Source organism: Gossypium arboreum, chromosome 12 (genome assembly GCF_025698485.1).
Source record: "Gossypium arboreum isolate Shixiya-1 chromosome 12, ASM2569848v2, whole genome shotgun sequence".
NCBI lineage: Eukaryota > Viridiplantae > Streptophyta > Magnoliopsida > Malvales > Malvaceae > Gossypium > Gossypium arboreum.
The window spans coordinates 74122296-74134147 of record NC_069081.1 but is presented as its reverse complement, the minus strand read 5'-3'; positions in this window follow the sequence as shown (position 1 = coordinate 74134147).

Below are 11852 nucleotides of genomic sequence, written 5' to 3'. Positions count from 1 at the left end.
ATACATAAAATGTGTTAAGCATGGGGTAAAAATATGTATAAATTACGGTTTATCACTCAGCCAATCTATCCAGGGAGAAATTCATACGTACCGGAATAAAGTGTGCAGAATTTGTTAAATGGTCAATGATTACCCAAATAGCATCCTTCTTTTTGAGAGATAGGGGTAATCCTGATACAAAGTCCATAACCATTCTGGTATTGTCACTGGTTGTAGTAAACCTGAAGATATCTAATGTTCAGCTTTAACTCGCTGACATACCAAACATCTAAATACAAATTCAGAAATGTTACGTTTCATTCCAGGTAACTAGTACATCTTTTTCAAATCATTATACATTTTATTACTCCCTAGATGAACAGACATAGTACCATTCTGAGCTTCATACAAAATCTTCTGTACAATTTCTAAATTTTTTTCGGTACACATACTCTGCCTGTGAATAATAGACAATCATCAGATCCAATCTGAAATTTTGAATTGGAAATTGACTCACATTGTACCCGTTTGGCTTGTAATTCATCATCATTTTTCTGAGCTTCGTATATCTGCTACAAAAATATCGGTTTAGATTTTAGCTCAGCTAAGATGGAGCCATCATCAGACAATGGCAATCGAGTATTCATTGCTCACAAGGCAAACAAAGATTTTCTACTATAGCATCTGCAACTGCATTTGTTTTTCCCAGATGACAGTCAATAACTAGGTCATAATCTTTTAACAATTCAAGCCACCTGCGCTATCTCAGATTCAAATCCTTTTGCAACATCAAATACTTCAAACTCTTATGACCAGTGAATATATGAAATTTTTCACCGAACAAGTAATGTCGCCAAATTTTTAGTGCAAAAACAATGGCTACCAATTCTAAATCATGTATCGGGTAATTTTTTTCATGTGGTTTTAGCTGTCTAGAAGCATAGGCTATTACTTTTCCTTCTTGCATCAAGACACAACCCAAACCATTCAATGATGCATCACTGTAAATTACAAATTATTTACTCGATTCAGGCTGAACTAGTACTGGTGCTTGGATTAACAAGGCTTTCAATCTATCAAAACTCTGCTGACATTTATCAGTCCATTCAAACTTCACATCTTTCTGCAACAACCGTGTCATAGCGAAGCTATCATTGAAAACCTTTTTACAAACCTTCGATAGTAACCAGCTAATCCCAAAAAACTTCAGACTTCGAACATTTTTTCGGTGGTTTCAAATTAACAATTACTGAAATTTTATTCGTGTCCACTCTAATGCCTTCAACAGATACTATATGCACAAGAAAACCAACTTCCCAAAGCCAAAATTCACATTTACTGAACTTAGTATACAGTTGTTTCTCACACAAAGTTTGCAGCACAATTTTCAAATGGTTAGCATGTTCATTTTCATCTTGGGAGTATAACAGATTATCACCAATAAACACCACAACAAATCTATCCAGATACGGTCTGAAAATTCTATTCATTAAATCCATAAATATCACAGTTGCATTAGTCAAGCCAAATAGAATCACAAGAAACTCATAATGCCCGTACCTGGTTCTAAAGGCTATCCTTGGCACATCTAATTTTTTCACCCCTGACTGATAGGAGCCAGAACGGAGATCTATCTTTGAACACACTATAGCACCTTTGAACTGATCAAATAGATCATCAATACAAGGCATTGGATACTTATTCTTAATTATTACTTTGTTGAGCTGCTTGTAATCAATACACAGTCTCAACGATCTATCCTTTTTCTTGACAAACAGGACCGTTGCACCCCAAGGTGAAAAACTAGATCGAGAAAACCTCTGTCAATCAGTTCTTCAACTGTGCTTTCAACATTTTAGCTCTGTAGGAGCCATTCGATAGGGTATTATAGATATCGGAGTTGTCCCGGGAACAAGATCTATTGAAAATTCCACTTCACTAACTGGTGGTAATCCAGGTAAATCCTCTGGAAACACATCAGAATACTTACAGACTACTGGCACTGATTTAATCATTGATTCAGACACCTTAGTATCTAACACAGGTAAAATAAGCATCATACCTTTTCTGACATATTTCTATGCTGACATGGCTGATATCACATTAGACAAACCATCCAATTTATCAGATTTAATACAGATCATTTCACCATTCTGGCATTTCAACATAATATGCTTTTGTTTACAATTTATCACGACATCATGCTGAGTTAACCAGTCCATACCCAGAATCACATCAAATTCATCAAATGGTAATAACACCAAGTCAGCCGAAAAACAGAAACCCCGTATCACTAACGAACAATTCTTGTAGATTTTATCAACCATCACATATTGGCCCAGGGGGTTCGAAACTTTAACCATGAATTCATTAGATTCAACAGACAAATTTTTATTTTACAATAATTTTGTACAAATATAAGAATTTGTTGAACCAGGATCAATCAAAGTAGTAACATTAGTATCAATTAGAGAAAAAGTACCAGTAATGACGTCTGGTGCAGAGGCATCCTCGTGCACGAATAGCATATGTCCTTACTGGTGCTGGTGCTTCAGATTTGGCAGTTGAATCCTTTCTTGCACCTCAGTTATCACTAATATTACCGGGGTTATGAGGTGGTCTACCTCTCGAGGCAGGGTTGTTCTGCTTTGAAGTTTGTGCAGTATCTTTCTTAGACTTTTCTGGGCAATCTCTAAGATAGTGGTCAAAAAAGCCACATCTAAAGCAAGCTCCGCTTTTCATGTGGCACTCTCCAAAATGAAATTTATTACAGTGCTTACATTTAGGTTTAGTGTTTCTAACACTACCTGCACTTGCTATGTAATAGCCCTCACTCGTATTCATCGCCGAAATAGGGTTCAGAGCATTACTGGACTTATTACACAATTAAACATACATTTCTCATGCAATTTTCATTTTCAAATATAAACCATTCACAATCATACATAACATCCCTAATACGAGCCTGTGAGGCCAAAATCATGCTTTAGAAGTGGTTCGGGACTAAATCGATAAATTAGGAAATTTTTGAAAAACTTAGAAAATTTTTCAAAATACAGGGGACACACGCCTATGTGGCCCGGCCATGTGTCTCACATGGCCAAAGACACGCCCGTGTCACAGGCCGTGTGGACATTTGAAATGGGATCACATGGCCGTGTCCCATCCCGTGTCTGACCCCGTGTAACTCTCTAACTTGGGTCACACGGCCATGTCACACACCCATGTGCTGGACCGTGTGGAGCATACTGACTTGATTTCTAATTAAACACCAAGGGACACACGACCGTGTCACCTGACCGTGTGTCACACATGGCTGAGACACACGACCGCGTCTCTGCCTGTGTGGACAAAAATAGGCTATTTACCAAGCCATTTTTCTCACCCAAACTTTCAATCACCTACATAAACCAAATGGCACATAACATGGCATAAATAGGCATTCAAACCAATCTCAATCAATTCTAATTCATGCTATTTCCATACCAAAAACTATAATGTTCATAACATCATAACTTGCCTATGCAAAACATGCCAATAACATTCACAATTTTACCAAAATGATTAACTTCGTACATACATTATCTTGCCATAAAACCATAAGCATATCAACTTCCAATTTCAACCATTTGGCATCCATAATTCCAATTCACAACAAGCATATAAATGGCAATTATCAACTACACAACAAAAGACCATTTGCACAAATATATACATTGCCAAATATACCAAAATAAGCCAACTCTTATGGCTATACACAAAACCAAACACTTAACATTTACAAGCCAACTCAAATGGATAAATCCATTACCAAACTATATACCAAAATGACCATAACTCCTATACATGCCATATAACGAAATGCATAAGTTCAAAAGTACTAAAGTGATAGCTTGATAGTGTGATGAGATCTCTGACAACTCCCAAATCTAAGCAAGCTTCGATTACATTATAAAGCACAAAAAAGTAAACAAAGTAAGCTATAAAGCTTACTGAGTTCGTATCCTAAGTAAGTAAAACTTACCAACCAACAATACAATAACATAAACATCATATAATGCAATTCCAATTTGAAGCATAACTTAACACATATATTCAATCCAAGGATTAAACACAATTTCCATCAACTTCTTCGATTTAATGATTGTATAGTTCACATACATACCCATCCTTATCTTTGATATACCCTTTGAACCATTTGGAATACTATCAGATACTCGGGAATCTTGCACCGTAAGGGCCAATACATAGCCGAAGCTATCTCAATCTCATATCACATATAATGCTCACTCTCAAGCTATCAATGAGTATGCTCACACAAGCTAACGGTCATGATGTAGCTACACAGTGCTGCCCATACAAGTTGATGAGAACCTGCAACACATGCCGGATAACTCAGTTACCGGTAAGACGTACAGACCAGCACCCAAATCACATAACCCCTAATGACATGTCATTCGTATTCTAATCTATTCCTAAGGTTCAACTGGATTTCATATTGCTGAATCTTCATCGAACATTCTCATATAATCATATTCATCAATAATTCAAATATAAAGCATTTAAAACACAATTACAATAATGTTTATTAACATACGAACTTACCTCGATCGCAAAAACGTCAGAATAGATTAACTAGTCGAATACTTAATTCTTTCACCTATCTAGATCAAACTTCACTTTTGTTGATCTATATGTAATCAAATTTAGCTTATTTAATTATCATTCTATTCAATTAAGCCCAAAAATCATATTATGGCAACTTTACACTTTTTCCCTTAATATTTCAATTTCTTTACAATTTAGTCCTTAGCTCATAAAAATACAAATTCATGCAATTCAATTTCAATCCATTACAGTCAAATATCAATTAAGTTCCTAGAAGCCCAAAATATTCATATATTTCACAATTTAACCATAAAATTTCCACAATTTTCAAATTTAATCCCTAATAGACAATTTTACTAAAAATCACTTTACAAATGTTGTTTATCTAACAACACCCATGCATTTTCTATCATCAAACATCAAAATACACCTATATTCATCAATGGAAAACCCTAAACCTTTAATAGTTTTGCAAATTACCCCATGGGCTAGCTAGATTAAGTTACGACTCTGAAAACATAGAATCATTAAAAACCGAGTAAAAATCACTTACATGCAAGCTAGTGAAGGAGCCGAATGCTTCAAGCCCTAAAATGGTATCTTTTGTTCTTTAATTTTGGTGGAATAAAAGCTTGGAGAAGATGAATGTTTATTTTTCTTTTATCTGTTTTAAGTTTATTATACTAATTACTATATTAACCTTTAATATATAACCTTTAAAACCATTAAAAGATGTCCATCTTTGTCCATTAACTTTATAAATGGGCTAATTACCACTTAAAGACCTTTACTTAGTATTCTATAGCTATTAGACACCTTTAACTAATAGAACACAAGTTTTACACTTTACACGATTTAGTCTTTTTTATCAAATTGAGTAAGCAAACGATAAAATTTCTTAATAAAATTTTCACACAATCATATTATCATACTGTAGACCTCAAAATAATAATAAAATAATTATTTCAACTTTGGATTTGTGGTTCTGAAACTACTATTTTGAGTTGACTAAAAACGGGCTGTTACATGCTACAGATGTAGCCTAAGATCTTGGACTGGAATATCGAACGCTTTTACTTCTCCCAAAATATCCTGCAGAGGTAACAGAATGGTCATGATCTTTCTTTGACTTCTTTGAGGCCGACTGATATGAATTTCCAGTAAATCTTTTACTTGAAGTTCTAATTTCCATCTCGACTTGTCTCTTTTCTTTACTAAGCTCTTCAGCTTTGTGAGCTCGATCGACCAGTACGACAAATTCTTTTAATTCTAGAATCCCAACTAATAGTTTTATGTCTTCATTCAAGCCTTCTTCAAATCACTTACACATTGTGACTTTGGTCGAGATACATTTTCTAGCATATTTACTCAATCTAACAAATTCTCGTTCATAATCAGATATAGTTATACGACCATGTTTATGTTCCAAAAATTCTTTTCTTTTCTGATCAAGGAATCTCTGGCTGATATTTTTTTTCTAATTTCAATTTGGAAAAATTCCCACATAACTTGTTCTTTTGGCATAATAGAAATCAGTGTATTCCACCATTGGTAAGTCGAATCTGTTAACAAGGATACAACACATTTCAGACATTCAACTGGTGTACAAGATAATTCATCCAAAACCCTGATAGTGTTTTCTAGACAAAATTTAGCCCTTTCAGGATCATCATCAGCAGTAGCTCTGAATTTTTCTGCCCCATATTTACAGATTTTATCTACCAGAGGCTTACATATTTACAGATTTTATCTACCAGAGGCTTACCAATTCTAACAAGCTCTATACCTTGTGGCATATCAGGAACCAGTTGAGAGACAGGAGGGGGAGGTTGTTGTAAAGCTAGATTTGCTCTTATAAATTCTATAAACCATTCGTTCATCAATTGGAAGAAGGCTTCTTTTGCCTCTCTTCTTCGGCCCTCAATTACGGGCCTTCTACTACTAGATGCTGCTCTTTATATTGAAGCTTGAGCATTGCTCACTGCTTCTTCGAATTCAACTCAATTGGATAACATTACTATATGAAAAACATATTTAAAATGGTCAAGAGATATCGCACTATCACAGATTATATAATGGCATCTATACCTAGACTCGTATTTGCTACATTAGTTTGAGAATCGACTAAACCGTAGCTCTGATACTAATAAATGTAACACCTCTAACCCATTTTAGTCGCTAAAACAGGATTACAAAGCATTACCAAAGTTTACAAAACAAATACAGTTAACTCATATCATTTACTATTCATATCCGAAATCAATCATATTGTCCTTTAAACGGGCCCTCGAGACCTGAAATATGCATTTAAAACAAGTCGAGACTAAACCAAGAACTCAGAGAACTTTTCGCAAATTCTCAAAAATTTTCCAAGGTGTAAGGGATACACGCCCGTGTGGCCAGGCCGTGTGTCTCACACGGTCGAGACACACGCTAGTGTCTCAGGCCGTGTGGACATTCGAAATAAGGGCACACAGTCTTGTCCCAGTCCATGTCCAAATTAAGGTGGTTACTGACTTGGGTCACTTGGCTAAGCCACAAACCCAAGTGCTAGGCCATGTGAACATTTTAATTTACGTTAATTAGATGCAGGGGCCACACGGCCAAGTCACACACCCATGTGCCAGGCCATGTGCCAAACAAGGCTGAGACATATGCCCGCGTCTCTGCCTGTGTGAAAATACCTAAGCATTCTATTTTACAATTTTACAGATTCAAGGGACACATAGTCGAACCACATGCCCGTGAGCGTGGCCGTGTGTCACACATGGCTGAGACGCACACTTGTGTCTCTACTCGTGTGGACAAAATAATGTCATTTCCAAGCCTTATTTCTCACCCAAACTTGTCTTTCACCTACATTAACATTTCAACACATTCTCAATCCAATATAAATCATTCAAATCAATCCAAAATAATTTTTATGTAAGACATATCAACACATATTTTCAAGTATCTATACTTACCAAAATACCATATGTACATATAAGCATGTTCTATCAATTTTATGCTCATTTGATTTTCATTAATCATCTATTTCAAACACATATTAAGCATATTATGACCATTTTATATATCAAAACATACCATTTACAAGCCATACCAATGGCTAATCCCAACCAAACACATATATGCCATCCTTGACCACTTTAGCCTATACATGCCATTATACTCAAAAGAAATTTTTGCTATTTATACCAAAATGAGCTGTAGGATAGTGTGATGTAGTTTCGACCAACTTCAAACCTTTACGAGCCTCCAAGCACTATAAAACAGAGGAAATAAAACAAAGTAAGCAATTAATGCTTAGTAAGTTCGTAAAACGAAAATTATCTTACCATTCATTTACATTTACGATAAGCATACAAACATATTCCAAACAACTTGGCCAAAAGCCTAAGCACATGATCTCACCAAACATGTTAGTTATTGCTTTCATGTGAATATCAAGAATAAGGATGAGCTCATCAAAAGTCAAGTTCCATGTATTTCATATATATATATATATATATACGAGTAACAAATCAATTTGGATTCATATGTTCTCATGTCAGGATTTTTGTCGTTGAATTATTTAAAATATCGATGAATACACGGGTAGTACACACTAAGTGTACAAAACTGTAATCTATCAATTCATATTCGAGAATTCTCATAAGAGCACATAAATAAAAAGCACTCTCTCAAGCCATATAACAGGAAGCTCATGTGAGCCATGTAACAGGAGGCTTATCCGGGCCTTATAACAGGAAGCTCTTAAGAGCCATAATCAGGAAACTCATGCAAGCCAATAACGGGTAGCTCCGAAGAGCCATAAATCGGGAAGCTCTTGTAACAGCCTGATTTAGGGCCTAAACAGAATAGTGGTTTTGAAACCACAAATCTGAAGTAGAAATTTTTTTATTATCATTTTAAGGTCTATGGCATGATTGCATGATTGTGTGAAAAATTCATTTAGAAATTTTATCGATAGAGGGTTTAATTTGATATTTAGGACTAACTTGCAAAAGTTGTAAAATGTGTGTTCTAGTTCACAAAGGTACTAAGTACTTGTGAGTAATGGGTTTTTAAACTGGAGGTCCTTGGATAGTAATTAGACCATTATGCTAGTTTGGACAAAAATACCTAAAGGAAGATAAAACACCTTAGTTTTTAATGAAGGGCAATTTGGTCAATTGGTAAATAAAATAATAAAATGGGAAACAAAGCCAAAATTGGTATCATCTTCACTAAGCTTGGCGAAAATCTCATAAGCACCATAGCTAGGGTTTTGCCGACTCTCAAGCTCAATAGTAAGTGCGTCTTAGTCCCGTTTTTAATGTTATTTACATTTTTGAGATCCTCGTAGCTCGGTTTACCTATTTCTACTAATATTTTGAGCTAGGGTTTATATTTAAAAGTTTACCCATAGATGACATGCATGTATTTTGATGTTTTATGGATGAATATGAATGTTTGGAGTGTGATAAACAACTTTTACTAAGTCATTTTTGATGAAATTACATAAAAGGACTAGTTAGTAAAAGTTGTAAAATATGTATAATTGTGTGATTTAATGCAAATTGGAGACTGTCACAGTTATGAAAATGGTTCTTCTAGGCCTAAAATACAAGGAAATTGAATAAAAATTTATTTTTCGAGCCTAGGGCAAAATCGTAATTTTGTGAAACTTTAAGGGTAAAATTGTAAATTTTGCTATAGGATGTTTTTGGGATAATTTGAATCATGTGAGCCATTAATAAGTCAAATGTGTGATTATAGATCAAGAAAGATGTGGAATCGACCTTGATCGGGGAAATGAAAAGATATCAGATTAAATTGCAAAATTACTATATTTTGCACCAAGGTAAGTTTGTATGTAAATAATATATCGATTCTTTTTATGTTATTATATTTATTTATTAAATGAGATGTGGCTACCTATAAAATGATCATTTGATGTAAATTACGAATCGAAATAGACTATGAATGAGTTTGTTAAATGTTGAAAAATGAGGAATTTCCCGGTTGAACCTTCGGAATAGAAATGATACGAATGATCCATTGTGAGAACACATGTGTAGTACTATGTGCAGGCTATAATGTGTTTAAGATGGTTTTAGGTCACGTGTGTAGTACTAAGTGCAGGCTACTACGTGTACCAAATAGTTTGGTCGCATGTGTAGTACTAAGTGCAGGCTACTATGCGTACCCGAAAACTTCAATCACGTGTGTATTACTAAGTGCAGGCTACTACGTGTATCAGATGGTTAGGTCACATGTGTAGTACTAAGTGCAGGCTACTACATGTACCGAATTTTTGGTCGCATGTGTAGTACTAAGTGCAGGCTACTATGCGTACCAGATAGCTTCGATTATAAGGGTGGTAATATCTGCAGGCAACCGCGTATCTATTATTATTCCGATGAGTTCAATGGGAAATCGACTAAGTGAAAATACATGTGAACATGACCATGTGATGAATAAGTGCAGGTATATGTTTGTGAAAATTTATGAGCAATGTGCTCGATAGTTGAGCAAACTTTCGTTAAGATATAGTGGAGTAGGTGAAATTATGTAAGAGTGAAATTTGTAATAAAACAATTTTGGACAGCAGCAGTTGTGTAACTTTGAAAAATCACCAAAAATTATGAAAATCGAATTAGAGGTTGAATAAGATATGAAATTAAATATTATTAAGTCTATTTTCATATAAAGGAAATGGTGTAAGCAAAAAAAATTCATAATATGAGATATTTTAATTTTTGTGAGACAGGGTCAGAATGATTTCTGAATCCCCTATTTTGACTTGGAAAAATCATTAAAAATTTTAAAAATATAATTATGGGTTATAATTTATATTCCTAAAATACTTAATGAGTTTATTTTTGAAAAAAATGAACAGGAACATATCAAAATCTTGTACAAAGAGATAACTAATTTTTAGTACAGAGGGTTTGGAATTGTCAGACAGCAAAATAGGGGTGACTTTAAAGAATAAACTATAATTATTGGCCAAACCAAAAATTATGAAAATTTTATGGTAAGAATATCTATGAGTCTAGTTTCTGGGAAAATTAGCCGATCTTAATTTGGAGTTCTGTAGCTTCAGATATAAATAATTTAGTGACTGTGACTCAAGAAAACAGCTTGACCTGAACATGTGTATATATACTATTATGATTATTTTTTCTTGAGAAATATGTTGATAAATCGTTTATTATTTACGTACTTAATTAAGCTTTATTCTTACTCTCTTTTCTTTCTTTTGTCTTATAGTATCATTAAGCCAGCTCGGAATTCGGAGATCGTCGGAGATCCATCCACACTATCAATACTTTTTGGTATTTTGAAAACAATATTTTGGATTATGGCATGTATAGAGGACTTGGTTATTTTGTTTTATGTCATAATTAATTTGGCCTAAAATGTTGGCCATCAATATTTGATAGCTCATTTTGTATATGACCATTGATATTAATTAATATTGTTCAAACTATAAGGTATGATGATGCATGATTAAGTATGAAAGTTGAATTGTTTTAACTTGGATATATATAAAAAAAATCTATGTCATGGTTTCATACGATTGCATGTGTTATGTTCCGGTAATGTCTCATACCCTACTCCGGTGTAGAACATGGGTAAGGGGCGAGATACCCATATATCAAAAAGTTCAAGTGAGCCATATTAGGAAGCTCACAAAGAGCCTTTAATCAGGAAGCTCTCGAAGAGCCATATAACGGGACTCTCATAAGAGCTGTGGTGAGTCTACAACACATGCAGAATCACAACCAATCGGGATGCTCCAAAGAGCTATTAACGAGAAGCTTGCAAGAACCATGTAACGGGAAGCTTGAGAGGGCTTATAACGGGACGCCCTTTCGAGCTATGGTGTGTTTGCAACATATGCAGGACTATAACTGTAATAGCCCATTTTTAGTGAAATCAGAATAGTGGTTTTGGGACCACAAATCCAAGCCGAAAAGAAAATTTATTTTAATATTATTGCATGGTTTGCATTATGATAGGAATGTCATACGAAAATTCTGATAGGAAAAATTTATCTATTATGTGCTTAATTATGGAAAGGACCAAATTGCATAGAATGCAAAAGCTGAATTATAGTAGCTAGAAAGATCAAATAGCTATGGAATTCAAAACTTGAGGTCCTAATTAGACCATTAAAGAAAAGTTAGTAGATATTTTTGATGAATCATCCATGGAAAATTAGAAAAAGTCAATGACTAAATTGGAAAGTGGAAAAACTAATGGATGATAAATAA